This window comes from Muntiacus reevesi, chromosome 9, assembly GCF_963930625.1.
Source record: "Muntiacus reevesi chromosome 9, mMunRee1.1, whole genome shotgun sequence".
NCBI classification, from domain to species: domain Eukaryota; kingdom Metazoa; phylum Chordata; class Mammalia; order Artiodactyla; family Cervidae; genus Muntiacus; species Muntiacus reevesi.
In genome coordinates this window covers 15049300-15067016 of record NC_089257.1, presented here as the reverse complement: position 1 = coordinate 15067016, position 17717 = coordinate 15049300, and the positions used below count along the sequence as shown (strand labels likewise).

At 43.4% G+C, this 17717-nt stretch overlaps 1 protein-coding gene across 8 annotated transcripts in view; it reads right to left on the bottom strand.

Annotated features, from left to right (window-relative positions):
- The window catches only part of CELF1 (CUGBP Elav-like family member 1), a 66875-nt gene extending 50182 nt beyond the window's left edge, over positions 1-16693 (bottom strand). For 4 of the 8 annotated variants that reach the window (XM_065945240.1, XM_065945253.1, XM_065945241.1 and 1 more), the window contains exons 1-2: positions 16515-16646; positions 1285-1434 (exon numbers count right to left, since the gene is read on the bottom strand). The gene's annotated coding sequence lies outside the window, so the exon portion shown is untranslated. Of the gene's footprint in view, positions 1-1284; positions 1435-16514 lie in introns of all 8 variants that reach the window. The other 4 variants (XM_065945254.1, XM_065945255.1, XM_065945256.1 and 1 more) reach the window with 3 other exon arrangements.
- Positions 16694-17717: the final 1024 nt, after the last annotated feature.

The following is a 17717-nucleotide window of genomic DNA, read 5'->3' as shown; positions in this document are numbered from 1 at the left end:
CATAAATAGAAGCAAAGAGATGAAAGACAAGAAAAACCAGGCTATCACAAAGTTTCTGAGCATGGCTCTCCCCACTGCGAATCAACCTGTAAATGGAGGCTTAAAAAACAAGACTGCTAGCAAGGACACACATCCAGATAGCATTTGGGACAGGCTGTAATGTGGGCCCAGAAAAAGAGGACATGGTCACAGGGCAGACCACTTGGCACAAGTGGCCAGGAGAGACTGGTCATTTCTTTCTCTCTTCAAGGAGCTCGTGGAATATGGCTGTTTAGAATTAAGTAATGTCAGAGCCAAAAGGATGGCTGTGGACCCGGGAGCAGAGATAAGAACCAGACCCTAAGAAGAAGGGGAAAAAAGGAACAGAGCAGTCTTCTCTGTCACACCATTTCTCACTAAAGAACCAAATAAAGATGCAACATCTAGTTTTCTCATCTAGTAAATGACCCGTGGGAGGGATACCCCCATTTATTTGCCCATAGGAATGCCATCCATTTCTTTGCAAAGACCTGAAGGTGCTATGAATGCTACCTACCTTAAAACCATTACTTCCATCCCACTTCTGTTAGGGTTAAATTACTCCTACTTTTTAACAAGAAAACAGGTGAAAAAAGTTTAGGTAAGGTACACAAACAATATCTCATCAGAGCAGTTCACAGATATGCCCATTTTCCCCCTTAACTCAAGGTAAGAACTTCTAAAATGAGACACTGAACTTACATGACTGATTAACAATTAAAAATTTACTACCACATGAAAAGGAGTGGTTATGAAAATAAATTATCTCATCATTTTTATGAGTCTGAGCCTCTAAAAGCAAGAAAAGCAAAGGAAGATGGCATGGAATTTGGAATGTGGACTCGAAGTCCTGCTCTGACCTACCACTTGATAGCTGGATGCCCCCAATAAGTTACTCTCCTCACTGAGGTTCCTAACTCAAGTTTTCTTATCTACAACATGGTACAGATGCAACCATCTCCCTCCCTCCCTCTGTCTCACTCCTTCTCTTCCTCTCCTCCCTCTCTCCCATTCCCCACCTCCCACCCAAAACATGCAGTCTAACAGCTACTTTCTATCATTACACTGTAATTCGGCATGCTCTCTTATCACGAAAAACTGTATGAACTTTTATGCAAAAACTCACAGGTTTAATTAAGAACCAAACCAACCAATAAAAATAATGTTTTGGAGTAAATGAGGGAACAGAGCACTGGGTTGAAGCTGGGACTAGATGTTTCTCTCAGAGCCAGGTCGCACCTGCTAATGACTGAAATATTTGATTACCTTAATTATCTTGGCTGCATAACCAAGAGGTGCTGGTGGTCATGAAATTCCAGAACATTAAAAACTCAGGCACATTTTCATTATAGCATTCTCTACTGTGTTGAAGTCAAGACAGCAAAAGACTGCCAACGGCATTTTCACTTTAATTTTCTGGTAAGACAAAAAGAAAAATTAACATTGGAGCCAAATTCTCCATTTTTAGACATGCTAAATTCTTCGAGGAAAAAATATCCGTGGTTATAAGAAACTGAAATCATTTTTGTATACTTTATCAGAAAACATGCATTTATGCTTTGCTTAAAAGGTATTTAAAGAAACAAAACCTCAGGCAAATAACCTTAAATGTTTACCCGTTACTGCCCTTCCAGCAGTTAGGAAAGAAGGAAAGTGAAATAAAAGCTGAAGCACTTACTGAAGGGACATTAAATAACTGGCATATTGAGCAACAATGATATCCAGAAAACAGACCTAAAAAAATCCTTTTTTGGTACATGCAATTAATAATTACCAAAATAATGTTGGTTTTGAATCCAAAACTCACTTCTGTGTAAATCAATCTACTCTAAACAATGAGAGTAATGGTAACAAGCGGACCACAAACCCCTCCCCCCCCCAAAAACACCTTGCCTATTTAGCTTTTGATTTTGCTTTTAAAATACTTTGAGGCCTCTTTTGAGGCCTTCTGAGAACAGCAGAACTCTTCAGCTCACCATCATTTCATCCTATTAATAAGCACATTATAAAATACTTTAAGCTGAATATAGCATTTATCATCTCTTCCCTCCCAGCTGTTAAAGGACTAGCTTGTTCCAAATATGGCATTATCTTTTCCAAGTTCTACGATTTAGGCACGACATAATTCTTCAACAAATTATTCCATCTTGTCATGACTGACAAGGATGACTTAAGTGGAGATAAACAGGCTAATGAAAAACATTCAGGTCTGATTTCCAATTGCTATTTTGTAAGGGAGAAAAACAAAGCTTACAGCTTTAAAATGAGAAAGCCATGTAAAACTATCTTCTCTTTGAATTCAGGCAGTGGGGTTTTCGCTAACTAGACAGGTAAACCCCAGCTGAGGGAAGAGGCAAGAGGCCACCTGCTCAGGATGCTGCAGAAGGGATTCCTCCACTGGGTAGAAAATTTCCCTGCATGACCTCTAAGGTCTTTTCCTAACCTCAGAAACTGAGACTTGGTTTTTGAAAAGTAGAAGCAAAGCAAATGTGATGTGTAGGCAGAGACAGCGGAACAGTGCTGGAAAATTAGAAGCCATGGGTTGGAATCCTGCTTCTACTTCTATGTGAACTTAAATAAGGCATTTCACTTTCCTCTTTGCAAAATGAAAGGCTGAGAGAAGAAAATGAAGATCCTAACATTCTGAGCCTACGGCTTCCTCCTATGACTGCCTCGGCCACCCACCACCTTCCCACTACTGCACCTTACCATAATTAGGCAGCTTTTCAAAGCATCTAATTAATGGAACACAGAAATTAAAACCTTTAGCTTTCTATTTCTGGCTTGTTGCACATGTGCAACAGCATTTTACCAAGGAGTAGTTAATGCCACACAGTCCTTGATATACCGGTTTTTCTTTGAACTCCAGTGACAGTTACAGTGACAAGTTGTAAGCTAGGAGGTTGTTACCATGGGGACCCACTAGGATTCCTGGGGGTGGATCCAGCAGGCTTTTTCCCCTTTTGGTCAGAGCATTTTTTGATGGTCTGGATCTAGCAATTCAGAAAGCCTGATCTAATTTTTCTTCGGCAAGCTGCCTTTAGGAAAGATAGCAGGTCTAAAAGGGTTATTTTTGGGTAGTTTGCCAGTCCCATCATCGCAATCTGTAATCCAGAGTAATTCGGTAGTCTCCAAGCTTTAAAAAGAAAGGTGTGGAAAAAAAAAAAAAAAAAGAAAGGTGTGTGTGGGGGGGGGTCCTCCCCTGATGGCTCAGTGGGAAAGAATCAGCCTGTCAGTGCAGGAGACACAGGTTCAATCCCTGACCTGGGAAGACGCCACAGGCCACGGGGCACCTAAGTCCATGCGCCACAACCACTAAGCATGTGCTCCAGAGCCTGGGAGCCGCACCTCCTGAAGCCCAGGAGCCCGGAGTCTAGAGCCCCGGCTCCACGGCAAGAGACGCCACCACAGTGAGAAGCCATGCACTGCAACGAAGACGGGGCACAGCCAAAAATGAACACACATTTTTAAAAAACAGACTTGGAAATGTATTCAGAGGCTATTAAAAATGACATGATAAAAACAATAACGGTAAAATAAACACTGGTGTGTCTCCGTGATCATTTCCTATGTAGTATACAATTCTGACAAAATACTGTTTTAATGACACTCTTACAAGAGTTAAGTATGTTCAACTTTTAATCTCTCTATTCATACAAGCAAATAAACACGAGCCCAGTGAAGTCTCAATGACCTACGTATGCTGTCATTTCTTTCCAGATCACCAGACCACGTGAACTGTACTTAGTATTTCCCCATCAAGACTTCAAAGTTTTCCAAATCAAGATTCTCCTCAAGAAATTTCAGCTTCCCTACACGATTATGTCAGAAATACATCACACAAAATAATTATACAAATAAAACTTATTATAAAATAAATCACACTGATCAGACCAGAACACAGTTTAAATTGCAGGTCTGCCTCCAAAACTGCTGTATATGGACAAAGGGAGATGAACTGTCACTCCCAGCTAAATGTGTGCCAGGGCTCAGGTTCCCCTGAGACCCATTCTGTTAGAAGATACCTTAAGGAAGAAGATCATTTACAAGGCTAATCTCTGGATCTGGTTTGCTCAGGGAAGTAGAGCAGTCAGAATTCAGAATAAAACATTTCTCTATGTCTTACTTAGCCCAAAGCAAAGTTACACCTGACAAATTAACATTAATAAAAATAGCACTTGATTTCACAGTAATAATCTAAAACTTCAACCATCCTAGGCCTGATCCACAATTACCTTGTGAGCTACAAAATACTTGAAACAAAGCTTAAGACGTGTCCCCGTGCTCATAAAAATCTTTCCCTGATCTCACACTAATAATTATTGAAAAACCTAAATATAAACATCACTAAGATAAAATGTGCTGAAACAGAATTCATAACCTAAAAAACAAATCACAAATTCACAAGTCTAAAGAGGGAAAGAAAAAAAAAACACCCAAGGAGACAAGCTACACTGTCGAAAAAGTAAACCGGCATCAAGATATTCCATAGAAACACTGCATCTGGTTTTGATTTTTTTACTCACCTAAGCTCTTCTGTAGCAGGTCCAAAAGGGTTATTTTTAAGCAGCTTCCCAATCCTATCTCCACAATCTATAACCCAAATTATTTCAGTAAAGAAGTTTGCAAGCAAACAAACAAACAAAAAAAAGACTTGTATCCAGAGGCTATTAAAGAAACATGGCATACGACACAAACAGTAACGATACAGTAAACCTGCTGTCTTTCCATGAGCATGTCCCTTAAACTGTAAATGGGAAGAAGAAAGGACAAGCCCACTATTAAGAGACTCGGGGCGTAGGACTTGAGAAGAGGCACACTCTTGGGTGCTTTATTTGTTTTTACTACTGGTTTACAATTTCCTTGCTTTTATTTTTGAATGCATGTCTTGGCCCAGAAAAGCAAGAGAGCATAGACTGCCAACAAGATCAGATTCCCCTTTTCTTATTTTCTGGAGCTACAGAAAACAGAGCCAGAAGCTGGGTTGTCAAGGAGCCTTCTGATTCTGCCCAGGCACTATACGGTGTGAGGTTTTAAGATACAAAAAGGCTTTTATAGTACAAATCTCAGCCAACTTAATGTTGTTTCAATGGAAAGTGGCTTATATTTTTCCCCCCAGAAAACTCTCTGGAGCTTTAAGGTACTGATAATTTTCAAAAGACAATGATTCAAAAAAATGGAGTCACAGAATTTCAGTCTTAAAAGTTTTCTTCCTATTTCTAATCTTTAGCACTGAACTGTCTCAAACATAAAATTGTCATTTGATATACAGTATTATACTTATATACTGTATAACTTATATACTTATATAAATATAACTTACATACTTATATACTGTATATATACTTATCGATTACCTACTTTGTGCAAGGGCCTTATACCAGTAAGCACTCTGTACTGTAAAAATGTCAAAGTAGGAACAGCACTTGGTTCAATACCATACACACGCTACAGCACAATACGAAGGCATAGCATTATTTAGGTTGTATTCTCAACAATTTGGGCTTCAATGTAAAATAATGACTTTCAGCTTTTCCTACCCTGCACATCTATATACCCTCTTGGCTGTATACAAATCCACATTTCTTTTTAACTCTCATTTTAATAGTATAGAGGAATGTTACACTTCTCTGGTATAAAGTCTTTCAACTTAACAGAAACCAAATGATCACAGGAAGAAAAAGAAATCAAATTACAAGCATTAAACTGTCTTTCTCAGAGCTCCCCTCTCCCCCTCATTATTATTTCTCAAAGAGAAAAACACCACTGTGATGCTCCCATTACAGACCATTCATGAAGTTCCTAGCTGAGCTGAGACCAGACAGACTCCATCAACTGGGCACACAGCCACTCACCATTACCCTTTGTTTAGAGTCTCAACTGCCGTCCAACCCACATTATTGTATTCCACTCAAGTCCATCAACTTTCTTAAAGAGAAAACAATCAGGAAACAAGCAAATGTGTTATTTAACTAGAAAATGAAGAGAGGGTCTAATTCATATGCCTTACAAAAAACTCTTTAAAAATGATGGCTCACTTTAAATTTTCTATCTTAAATAGCAGTATTACTTTATTATCAGTCTTACATGCCTAAGAAGAACGAGTTGTAAACAAATAATCATTAGAAACTTGTTTTTACAAAGAACCCAAGCCCTCAGTCTTGAGCTGGCAAAGCAGCAGAGAGAAGCTCTACACCAGAAGGGACAACAAAGATGCATGTCTACACCACACAGGTGGAGAAGCCAGAACCCCAGGCAGCCTGGTGGGGTGAGGAGGGGGCGCAGGCAGGGGTTGGAGGGGAAAGGGCAATATTCCAAAGAGCCATGATCCTAGGATTGACTATCCTAAAATTCAAATTTGAGAAATGTTAGGCAGAGCTCTGCGGTAAGCATCTCAGTCACAGCTCTTTTGGCTGGAATTAAAGAGAATTTCCTCCAAACTAGTTTAAGCAAGAGAGGTGCTGACTGCAAAGACAGGACCCACAGGCCCGGAGCTCAACGAGGCCACAGCTGGACGGCCTTCACACACCCAGGCTTCTACTTCCAACGCGTCTCCACTCTGTCTCTCCCCGGCGCAGTATTTCTCATCAGTGCTTCTTTCTGGGTAAATCTACTCAATCCCCCCTGCCCCACCCCGTACTGGCCTCGATGCTCCCACATACAAAAGCCTGAATTTGGCAGGACCTGGCATCTGCCTATCTGTTTCAAGTTCTCTGAATTCAGGTGAACCTGTTTGTTCCCTGAAGGCACGAATCTCAGTTCCAGTCTCTAATTCCCAGGAGAAACTGATTTGCTCAGCTTAGGTTAAGTGCCTGCCCCTGGTCCAGCAAACTGTTAAAAGAAAGGCTAGATCACAGAGTACAATTAGGGTGGGGTCTGCATGCCTGACTCCTCAGAAGATGTGTACTACACTAAATAGGCAATAAGACAGTCTGCATCCTCAAAAAAAAAACCTTTAAAATCTCACTGAAAAAACATATTAATACTAACTAATACCCTATGATACACTACAGAATGAACGGACAGGAGGAGCTTCATGACAAAGATCAGCTGTGCACTGCATGACAAACGGAAATAGAACCAGGTTCAGGGAAGGGCCGAAGAGCACAAAATGCAACGCCTGCTCTGCTCGCTCTGGCCACACATCTAAGAACTATGAACCTAAGGAATAAACAGTCTTTTACCACGTAAATATCTTCTGTGAAATACCCCAGTTGAAAGCCTGCTGTAAGGTTTAAAAGGACTCAGTTCAATTCAGTTCAGTCGCTCAGTCGTGTCCGACTCTTTGCGACCCCATGAACCGCAGCACGCCAGGCCTCCCTGTCCATCAGCAACTCCCGGAGTTTACTCAAACCCATGTCCATCGAGTCGGTGATGCCATCCAGCCATCTCATCGTCTGTCGACCCCTTCTCCTCCTGCCCCCAATCCCTCCCAGCATCAGGGTCTGTTTCAGAGTGCAGTAATAACCTGCTAGCTGACGAATGTGGGTTATACATTTTCAAGGTGCTCGTCACCCCCACCCTGACTTCCTTTCACGCCCTGGACCCCCTAAGCTTCCTGCCCAGGCAGCCAGCAGGACTGCAGAGGTGTGTCTCACTGGCACTGCCCCAGCCCGCCGAGCAGGCTAGCAGCACCACACAGACAGCTCAGGCCGAGAGCAGCCGGACTGGGAGCAGCAGAGCGGGGAGGGGACGGGACAGGAGAGCAAAGCTGCCCACACACAAAGGCTGTAAGCAGAAGGGCTGGGAGAAGCCTAAACTCTTTGTGCAAAACAGAAACTAGTACAGACTCAACAGATGTCCAAAAACTACTGGGTTAAAAAAGACAGTCTACTCACAGCAGACTATTAGTTACCCTCCATTATCACCAAAATACCACACATTCCCACAGCGAGAGCTTGCTTCAATCTCACAGGAAAGGAAAAGGTAAAAAGAACAATGAGAAAGTGGTGACAGTTTCTAATTTGCTGATTCCTTTGCTGTAAGAGTAACAATGTTATGTAAATGAAAACTACAGACCTAGCAAAATTAAATGTCTAACACTATAAAATCAAACAGCTTTAGAACCAAAAAACTTCATTTTGTATAATCCCCAAACTAAAGACATCTCCCAATCTGGCGGGGGGGGGGGAGGCGGTATTTAACTCCATTTTTTCAAAGCTGAACACAGCTATTAGGGTCAGAAAAAGCTAGCCAACAGTTCTAAAGCCACACTCCTAACCTACAAATACATCCCAAAAGAGGCATATTAAAATCAATTGAGATCCATTAGATCTCACTGCCGCCTCCAAACCAGAACTCACCATTCCTCTTCATATTTTCTGCCACATTTTCTAAGTGAAGTAAAAGAAAAATCAAAATGTTACAACTCAAATGCTGTTCTAAAAGTGAGTCCATTTCTTGTACAGTGGGGGAAAGGTCAGCTGATTGCGGGTTACATCAGAACTTCACAAAGTTCTAAGAATTAAAATGCTTTAAAATCATTTAATGTAAGAAATTTTATACTCGGTCTCCCCAAACTAGACTTTCATCTCTTGAGCATACAGTCTAATTTTAATGTAACTTTTATGAAATTCATGTTCTCTGTATGAAAATTTAAAAACAATGCCAAGTATGAAGAAAAGAAAAACTGCTCATGTCCCAATGTCCAGAAAAAAACTTTGGTATTTATCCTTCGAGCCTGTGAGGTAACATTTTTGAAGAATTAAAGATTTCCTTAGCCGAAAGAATGTGTTAAGCTAAAGGGGAGTTCATGGATATAAAACATTCTTGAAAATTTTTACAGGTCTGGAACTCAAAGAAGTTAAAAATAAACCTATGCTCATGGCTTCCACAGCACAGCAGGTTAAAAAATAACTAGAGAACACGGGAATTCCCTGGCGATCCAGCGTTTAAGACTTGGTGCTTTCACCTCGGTGGGCCCAGGTTCAATCCCTGGTTGGGCATCTGCAACTCAAATCCCACAAGCTGCAAGGTGCGCCCCCAGGGAACGCAAACCAACCATACAACAGTTCTGCTGATTAACCCTGTGAGGAAACCAGTCCTTTAAGGAGAGTCCAACTGCCAATTTCATGGCAAGGACAAGTTACAATTACAAAGATCTCATCAAGAAAACTGTCTTCAGTAAATTACAAAGCTCAGATAAGGACTCTTGATACAATAGTTTACTAAGCAAATAGCTACAACCAATTAACTCTTTCATCTCTTTGTTCAGTCGCTCAGTGGTGTCTGACTCCTCCTGACCCCATGGTGTGCAACTCACCAGGCTTTTGTCCTTCACCATCTCCCAGGAGCCAGCTCAAACTCATGTCCATTGAGTTGGTGATGCCATCCAGCCATCTCATCCTCTGTCATCACAACTCTAAATATTAGAGTCCACCCTCTCTCCAAGCCTAAAACTAGTTATCTATCACCAGGTGTCCCTAGAGCAAATCCAGTAATATACTCAGTTTTCTATGAACACGGAAGGCTCCCTATTAACAAAGTCCATGTGAAGTACCCAAAGTGAAGGTGACAGGAAACCACAGTGCCCAAGCATCCCACAGAGAACAACGAGCTCTAAGTTCCCACAGGAGAGGACCCGCTTCCCAGCAAAACAATTCAGATGCTCAAACTGGACTCTAGGAAACGATCTTATCCCTAAGCCACAATGAACAAAGGAAAGTGCACAAAAAACACACCTGAAAGGGGGAAGGGAAAGGAACACTGGCAGTGGCTGCTGTCCATGCACGGCGCACCGAGCCATTTTACCTGTATCTTTTACTTGGCTTAACTGCGTTACTGACCAACGAATAAGCAGCAGGCCCATTTTCACAGATGAAGAAAGGAAGCAGCATTATCAGCACTGCACCAGGCACTACTCAGTTATCTCAATCAATTCTCACATTACCACGCCAGGTGACCTCCGTTTTAAAGATGGGGTGAAGCAAGCAAAAAGGGAATTAAATATGACTAGATTTGTTCTTTCAGAAATGAGCTGCTATTGTTTGAAACATGTTAATAAAAATATTAATTTGTAAATAAATAAATAAATAAAGATGGGGGGAAAGCCCAGAAATGTTACGGTCAAACAGTGATATTACCAACTTAAGGCCCAGAGCTGGAGTTGTCAAACCTACCCCTGCCAAGCTCTGCTCATACCCCCTATTCAGGTCACATCATTCTTTCAAACCACAGGTTTCAAACCAATTTTAAAAACTTCAAAATCCTAGAATCAACTCTCAATTATGAGATTAATCCTCCAGGTTTTGTTCAAAAATTTCTTGTTTTGGAATATAGGCAATATTTAGTAACTATAAATGGGGTAAATCCTTTAAAAATTGTGAATCACTATGTCATACATCTGAAATATATAATATTGTAAATCAACTATACCTCAACTAAAAAGTTAGTATAAAAATTGTTTGTATTTTACTTGCTCTTTGAACATTTCAGCAGGCCATAGTACCTCTAGGAAGAGGTGTGCAGGTAAATACAAGATTATACTAATAGCAATCAACTAGCAGAATTTGTAACTTCTGCTAAGAAGGCCTACATATAAAGCTAATTCTTATTTCAAACATATAGTGTAATACTTGAACTTCCACGATACAGTCTACTTTTAATTATTACCAAAAATAATCAAGAATCAAGGAACAGTTCTAAACAAAAAAAAAAATGGTTCGCATTGTTTGAAAGAGGAATAAAAGGGGCTTTCCCGGTGGTCAAGTGGTTAAGAATCCGCTTTGCAATGAATGGGACACCTATTTGATCCCTGGGACCAGGAAGATCCCACATGCCTCAGAGCAACTAAGCCCATGCACCACAATTACTGGGTACTCTGGTGCCCAAGAGCCAAAACTATCGAAACCTGTGTGCCCAAGAGACCACGCTCTGCCACTGGGAAAGCCACCACAACAAGACACCCACACACCGGAATTACAGAGCAGCTCTTGCTCTCTCCAACCAGACAGTCTGAGCGCAACAACTATGACCCTAAACAAATCATTAAAAAAAAAGAGAGATAAATTTCTGGCTAACACTACAATAAAATCCCATGCATCAAGTACTGGGAGGCCTGTAATACCTCTTTAGGACAACAAAGTTAACCAAATAAAACTTCCAGTTCCTCTCATGTCACGAGAATTAATATTAATCACACTCCTTTTGTTACTGGAGAGGAAGAAAAATGGAGTTGGAGGCTACGTCCGAAAAGCAAAGAGAAAAAGTAGACAGTCAAGCAGATCAAAATCAGTTATGAACCTCCGAAAAAATAAGGAAAAGCTCATCTTAAGAAGAAAGCCTTCTATCGTGAGAATACTCTGAATATACAGAAACAAACTCGGAGGCTCATAATTTTCCGAAGGCTCTTACCTTAATGTATTCATTATTAACTCTAAGTAGGCCATTAAAGGCCAGTTTATAGACTTTACCTCCATACGATATGGAATACCTGGATACCAGTCCACTCCTCTGACAAAAAGCACTCAGTTACACAGCAATAGCAGAAACTTGCCTTTTCTTTCTCTTCATGCGATACTTTTTCTGTACATATAAATCAGAAATTAGAAATGATGCTGATAAGTGTGATCGGGGTTACTGTTACATACTTTTAAGCACACTGATATGTTTCAATTTTTTCAAAGATCTGAGGGAATCTGGACATCCCCCTGTAATTGGCAATTCCCATGAAGAGCAAGCATTCTAACCAATTCAAGAGCCAAGAGAGCAAGATACCAAGACGAAAGAGACATCCCTGACTTCAATCAGCAGAGGACTTCAACCACACAAAGTCCTAATACCTGCTACACATGGACGAACCTTGAAAACTGTGCTACATGAAATAAGCCAGACACAAAAGGATAAATATTGCACGATTCCAATTACATGAAATATCCACAATAGGCAAATTCACAGGGACAGACAGTAGACCAGAGGTTACCAGGGGCTAAGAGGAGGGAGCAATGGATAGTTATTACTTAATGGTTATAGATTTTCTGCTTGGGTTGAAGAAAACACTTTGGAAACAGACAGAGATGATGACTGCACAACCCTGTGAATGTACTTAACGCCACTGCACCACACTCTTAAAACCGGGCGAGCTCCCTGGTGGCCTCGTGGTGAGGATTCCGGGCTTTCACTGTTGTGGCCCCTGTTCAACGGCTCTTCAGGGAAGTCAGATCCTGCAGGCCAAGTGGCATGGAGCAGCCAAAAACAGAAGGTTAAAATGACCTAAACCTAAAAGTATCAAACTCGTAGAAGAAAACAGGGCATGAGCTTCAGGGCACTGGTTTCTTGGATGAGACGCCAAAAGCACAGGCAACAAAAGCAAACACGAACGAGACTCCATCGAAAGACACAACGGAGTGAAAAGGCATGGGAGGAAGTATGTGTAAATCATATACGTCTGTTAAGGGGTTAACATTCAGAATAAACGAAGAACTGCAACTCAACACCACATTAAAAAATACAATTTTTTATTTTTTTAAACAGGTGAAGGACTTCAACAGGCATTTCTGCAAAGTTGATATAGAAATGGTCAACAAGCATATGAAAAGATGTTGATCCTTAGTCAGAAATGCAAATCAAAACCACAGTGAGTCCTCACACCGTTAGGATAACTACTGTCAGAGAAGAACCCCGGCAGTCTGGTGGTGAGGACTCCGTGCTTCAGAAAGGGGGCAGGGTTCAGTCTCTGGGGGGGAGAACTAAGACCCTGCATGCTCCATGGTGTGGCCAAAACAAAGAAGAAAACAAATGCTGAGGAGCATGGGGAGATACATGAGCTCTTGTGCACTGTTTGTGGGGTGGTGAAACAGTGCAATCATTGCAGAGAACAGTATGGAGGCTCCCCAAAAAATTAAACACAGAACCATCATATGATTCAGCCAATTCACTTCTGAGTACTATCCAAAAGAATTGAAAGTAGGATCTCAAAGATGTATCCACACATCCATATTCACAGCAGCACTCATCATAAAGGCCCAAAGGTGGAAACAACTTATGTCCATCGACAAATAAGTGGACAAAATGTGGTATATTCACATAACAGGTTATTCAGTCTTTAAAAGGAAAGAAGTCCTTCCACGTGCTACAACGTGGATGAACCTTAAAGATAATCTAGTAAGTGAAAGAAACCAGTCACAAATAGCCAAATACTGTGTGATTCCACTTATAAATAGAAAAATCATCAAATTCATAGAAGTAGTAAGCAGAATGGCAGCCATGAAAGGCTGGGGTGAGGAGAAAAGGAAGAAAATGGGAGTTGTTTAATGGATATATAGTTTCAGATTTAGAACATGACAAAGTTCTGGAGATCTATTTTCCATTAACATGAATGTACTTAATGCTAGGGGCTTCCCTGGTGGCTCAGTGGTAAACAACCCTCCTCTCTGCAGAAGATGTGGGTTCGATCCCTGGGTTGGAAAGAATCCCTAGAGGAGGGAGTCGGCAACAACCCACTCCAGCATTCAACAACCCACTCCAATTTTCAAGCCTGGGAAATTTCATGGACGGAGGAGCCTGGCGGGCTATAGTCCATCTGGTTGCAAAAGAGTCAAATACCACTTGGCAATAACAGCTTAATGCTACAAAACTGTACATTCAAAAATAATTAGGATGGTAACTTTCATATTATGTGCTTTATGTCACATTAAAAAAATGGTTAAAATGGCAAAACTGTGTTATATTTTACCACAATTTCTTTAAATAATGTAATATATTAAAACCATGAAATTGTATAGTATGTGAATTACATCTCAATAAAGCTGTTTAAAAAAAAAAGCAGAGGAAACAGAGTTTAACCAAATTATATCATTTGCTGGTTTAAGAAAAGAGAGCAATTTGTTGGAAATACCCAGATCCCTGAGCTCAGAGAGGATCCTGTGCCTCTACTTCCTCCAATTTCTTCAGCCCAGCCTCCAGGTGACAGCCCTTTTCTTTCCCCCTCCAAGGCACATCACCACCACCTTCTAACTTCCCAGTTCCTTATTATGTCTGGTGTCACAGGAAAGTTAAAGAAGCTACAGTGGCAGTCACAGGAAAGGGCACAGAATTCACGACATTCAGCAGCAGAGCCAAAATATTAAAAAAAAAAAAAAAAAAAATCACACAGTAGACATACAATAAATGTCCCGTCTCTGCCCTTCCTCTCCTCTCCTTCCAGCCCAGCATGTTTAAAAGGGCAAATTCTCAGCTCCCATGCTGGGATAGCCACTGGCCTAACTCATGTGCTGGAGCTATAAGACACAGAGCATCATTTAATATGTAGTTGTTAATGCCTATCACCTATTATTAAATCCTAAAAACACATCACAAAACGATTAACTGGATAAGCCTATTTTGATAAACTAATGAACATTTCTACCGCATATAAAAAAAGATAGTGAGATAAAGACTAAACATCACCAATCACCTCTGAGTGGCGGAACTAACGGTGAAGCTCTCCCTTTCGGCCATACCTGCATTTTTTTTTTTTATAATGAATCTGTAACTTCTGCAATAAGAAATATAACTGTCAGAAGAATAAATCATTCTGGCTTAAAATTTCACTGTCTGCCTCTGGTCCTACTGCACTGAGCTGAACTGGCACCATGGGAAATGGTCATGATTCCCTCCACTTTACAGACGAGAATGAACAGGCTCAGAGCGGAGACTGGGTTAAGGCTGCATGGCTAGAAACAGAGCAAGGGTGACAACTGAGGCCTTCCAACTCCAAGTCCTTTCCGTTCCACCACAGATTGAAGAGCAATTTGCATTACTGCTCATCATGTATATATATAATTTATTAAATACATATATATTTAATCTATGTTGAAACCGTCCTAAGGGCAGGCGCTACAGAATCTGGGGCAAGGAACCTGTGGGAGCCTCAGTTTCCTCATCTGAAAAGTGAAGTGGTTGGAAAAGCTATTGTATCTCACCAGCTCATCTAGCCTCACCAGCGAATGGATTTTAAGTCTAGATACCAAGTGAGGAGAAGAAAACCCCGTGGGCAAAAATAAATGAATAGTTGGAAAGAAGTTGAGGCCTATGCTCTGGGTCAAGGGCCATTCTCAATGGAAATAGGTGATGGACAGTCAAGAGGAAAGAACCGGCTGGGGAAACCATGAACTTCCTGGTTGAAGCAACAGCTGAAAGCTCCGGCTTCACTTCCCTACTAGCAATGCTTCAATCTTAGCTAACTTAGGAGGAAAAAGTAAAGTTAGAAGAAGGTAACACAGCCGTAGGGGGGGGACCTGGAGCAATAGTTTATGCACGCTGTGGCAACTGGATTATTTTCCAAGTGGACTCGTGAATATTAAAGTGGAAAGAATCCTTGGTGGTTCTCACAGATGATCCTTCCTTAGCGAGAATTTCAGGACAAACTCAAACTTGGCAATACCCCTCGGAGAGATGGCACACTTGTGGAAAATGAGCCAACCCGACACTTGTGGAAAAGGTGAGAGAATGCCACTAAAGCCTCTTCAACCTACAGAGCATCAAAGAAAGCGAAAAGACCTTTGTTAAGGGTGAAGTTCTTTCAAAGGATTCATCGGGTATCTGTAACCTCTCACACTGCAAGCATTATAAAGCACTGTCTGACAGTACTAGGTAGCCTTGTCACTCGAAGGTAATAAAAGTACAACATTAACTTTGTTGGGGAGAAAAAGAAAAAAAGGAAAAGATTCCATTTTGCTAAAGCAGCCTCCTCTGACCAAAACCTTACCACCTGCCCCTCCACTACGGGGATGAGCCTAAACCAAGGAGAAGCTGCATCGAGCCTAGACAACCGTCCTCGAGAATTAAAACAACATCCTGCCAGGAGAACAGCAACCGAAGACACCAGAAGCTTACATTCCAAAAGCAGGTCCTTTAGCAAAAGAAGAAAGCTCCTGGCCGTGCTCTCTCGGCGCTCCCGGGTGCGAGAATCCAGCCCAGCTACTAAGCCGTGACTGGGTGAGCACCTGACGTGGGGGGAGGGTGAGCCAAGGCCCTAGCGGATCTGGGGCGAGGAATTGGGGGGCTCCCAAAGCTCCGGAGAAGAAGCGCGGCCCTCCGGAGGCGGGGGTCCTGGGGACACCCCACCCCTACCCCAAGGATAAGGACCGAGAAGAACACGTGGGGCGACAGGAGCAGGGAAGGGGTGTCCCGGGCAGGCAGCCTGGGTCTGGCACGGCGGCCGGAAAAACGAGGACGGAGCTACCGCCGGGGCAGGGAACCGAGCCCTCGGAGCCCCGAGGGGGAAGGCAAAGGGCGCGGGCAGAGGGGCAAGGCCACGAGGAGGGCGGGTCTCCCTGGGCGCGGGGCACGCGCCGGACTAGCGCGGCGGGACCCGGGCAGCGGAGAACTCCGACACCCGGGGAGAGACCGCGGACCTGCCTCCGGGGGCCGCGAGGAAGCCCGAGCGGCCGCGCCCGGAGGGGCCCTAGTGACCCCGCGGGGCCGCCCGGACCGGACCCGCCCCGAGGCGCCTCCCTCCGGCCCCTTTCCCTCCCTCCCACCCGCGCGGCCCGTTATCCCACGGCCGCCGCACTCACCAGCGGCTGCACCTCAGCCCGCCGCCGCCTCAGCTGCTGCCTGCGCCTCCGCAGCCGCCGCCGCCGCCGCCGCCTCGCTGCTGAGGCCGAGTCCCGGGGGAGCCGCCGCGTCCCGCCGCCGCCGCCGCTGCCGCCGCCGCCAGAGCAGAACACCCCAAAATGGCGGCACTTCCGGCACCTACCACCGGCGGGGAGGGCCGACGCGGAGAGGGGAGGGCGGCTCGGGGGAACGTACCACCGCGGTGCCGCCCGCAGCGCGGAGCCGAGCGCCCGGCGCTGCAGCGCCGCCTCGGGCTGGGGAGTGGAGCAGCAGCTGCGCGGGAGCCCAGGGGCCTCGGGCGGAACCCTCGGCCCGGGGAGCGGCCGGGGCAAGTCTCTTTGTCCTGTTACTCCGCTGCAGGGAAGTCGCGGGTCGGGGGAAGACCCCCGGCCTGAAAACTTGGAAGTTCTCGGCTCTGTGCCCCTCACCCACAGGAGTTCTGGACGAACTGGCGGGCGCCGACCTCTGCTTGGCGCTGAATATGCGCATAATAAAATAGTTGATGAATGAATGGGTGAGTGAATGGAATGGTGCTTGGCCAGCGCTGGGCACCTGTCACACCCTCCTTTCTAGCAGATAAGCAACGGGATCCAGGCCTTCCTGGTCCGCTGTGATGTGGACTGTAAGGGTATTGCAAGCTTTCAGAGTTAGACGAATGCCCTCTGGCTGGATGATCAGCTGGGTGAACTCACAACCTTGCAGAAATCCTTGGAGCGCCAGGAAGCTCTAAGAGTTCTACTAAAAGACTGATTTTTCCAGCCCTAACCTGCTTCTCCCAGTGGAAAAAAAATTTTTTTTTTCTGTAACCAAGGCTAGGTTCCTGAAGACCTCCTTCAGAGTGACTCAGAAATCCCAGGATCTAGGTAGAATGCAAATAGTTCAATAGTTTGTTCCTTCTTTTGTTTGTTTGTTTAAAAGGTCAACGTCATTTATTCCCGCAAGTTCTACATCTTGTGGGACAGTAAAATGAAGAGAAAGAAAGAAAACTTAGTTCTGAGACCTTTTGGCCCCAACAACATGCAAATAACGCATGGGTTTGCAAATGATTTCTCTGTAACATCTGGCTTCTCAGAACACTAACTCTCCTACCCACAAATACTGATTATACCCTACCTTACCACAAAAAAATAAGTGGACTCCCAAGCAGAGGCCTCAAAGGTTTT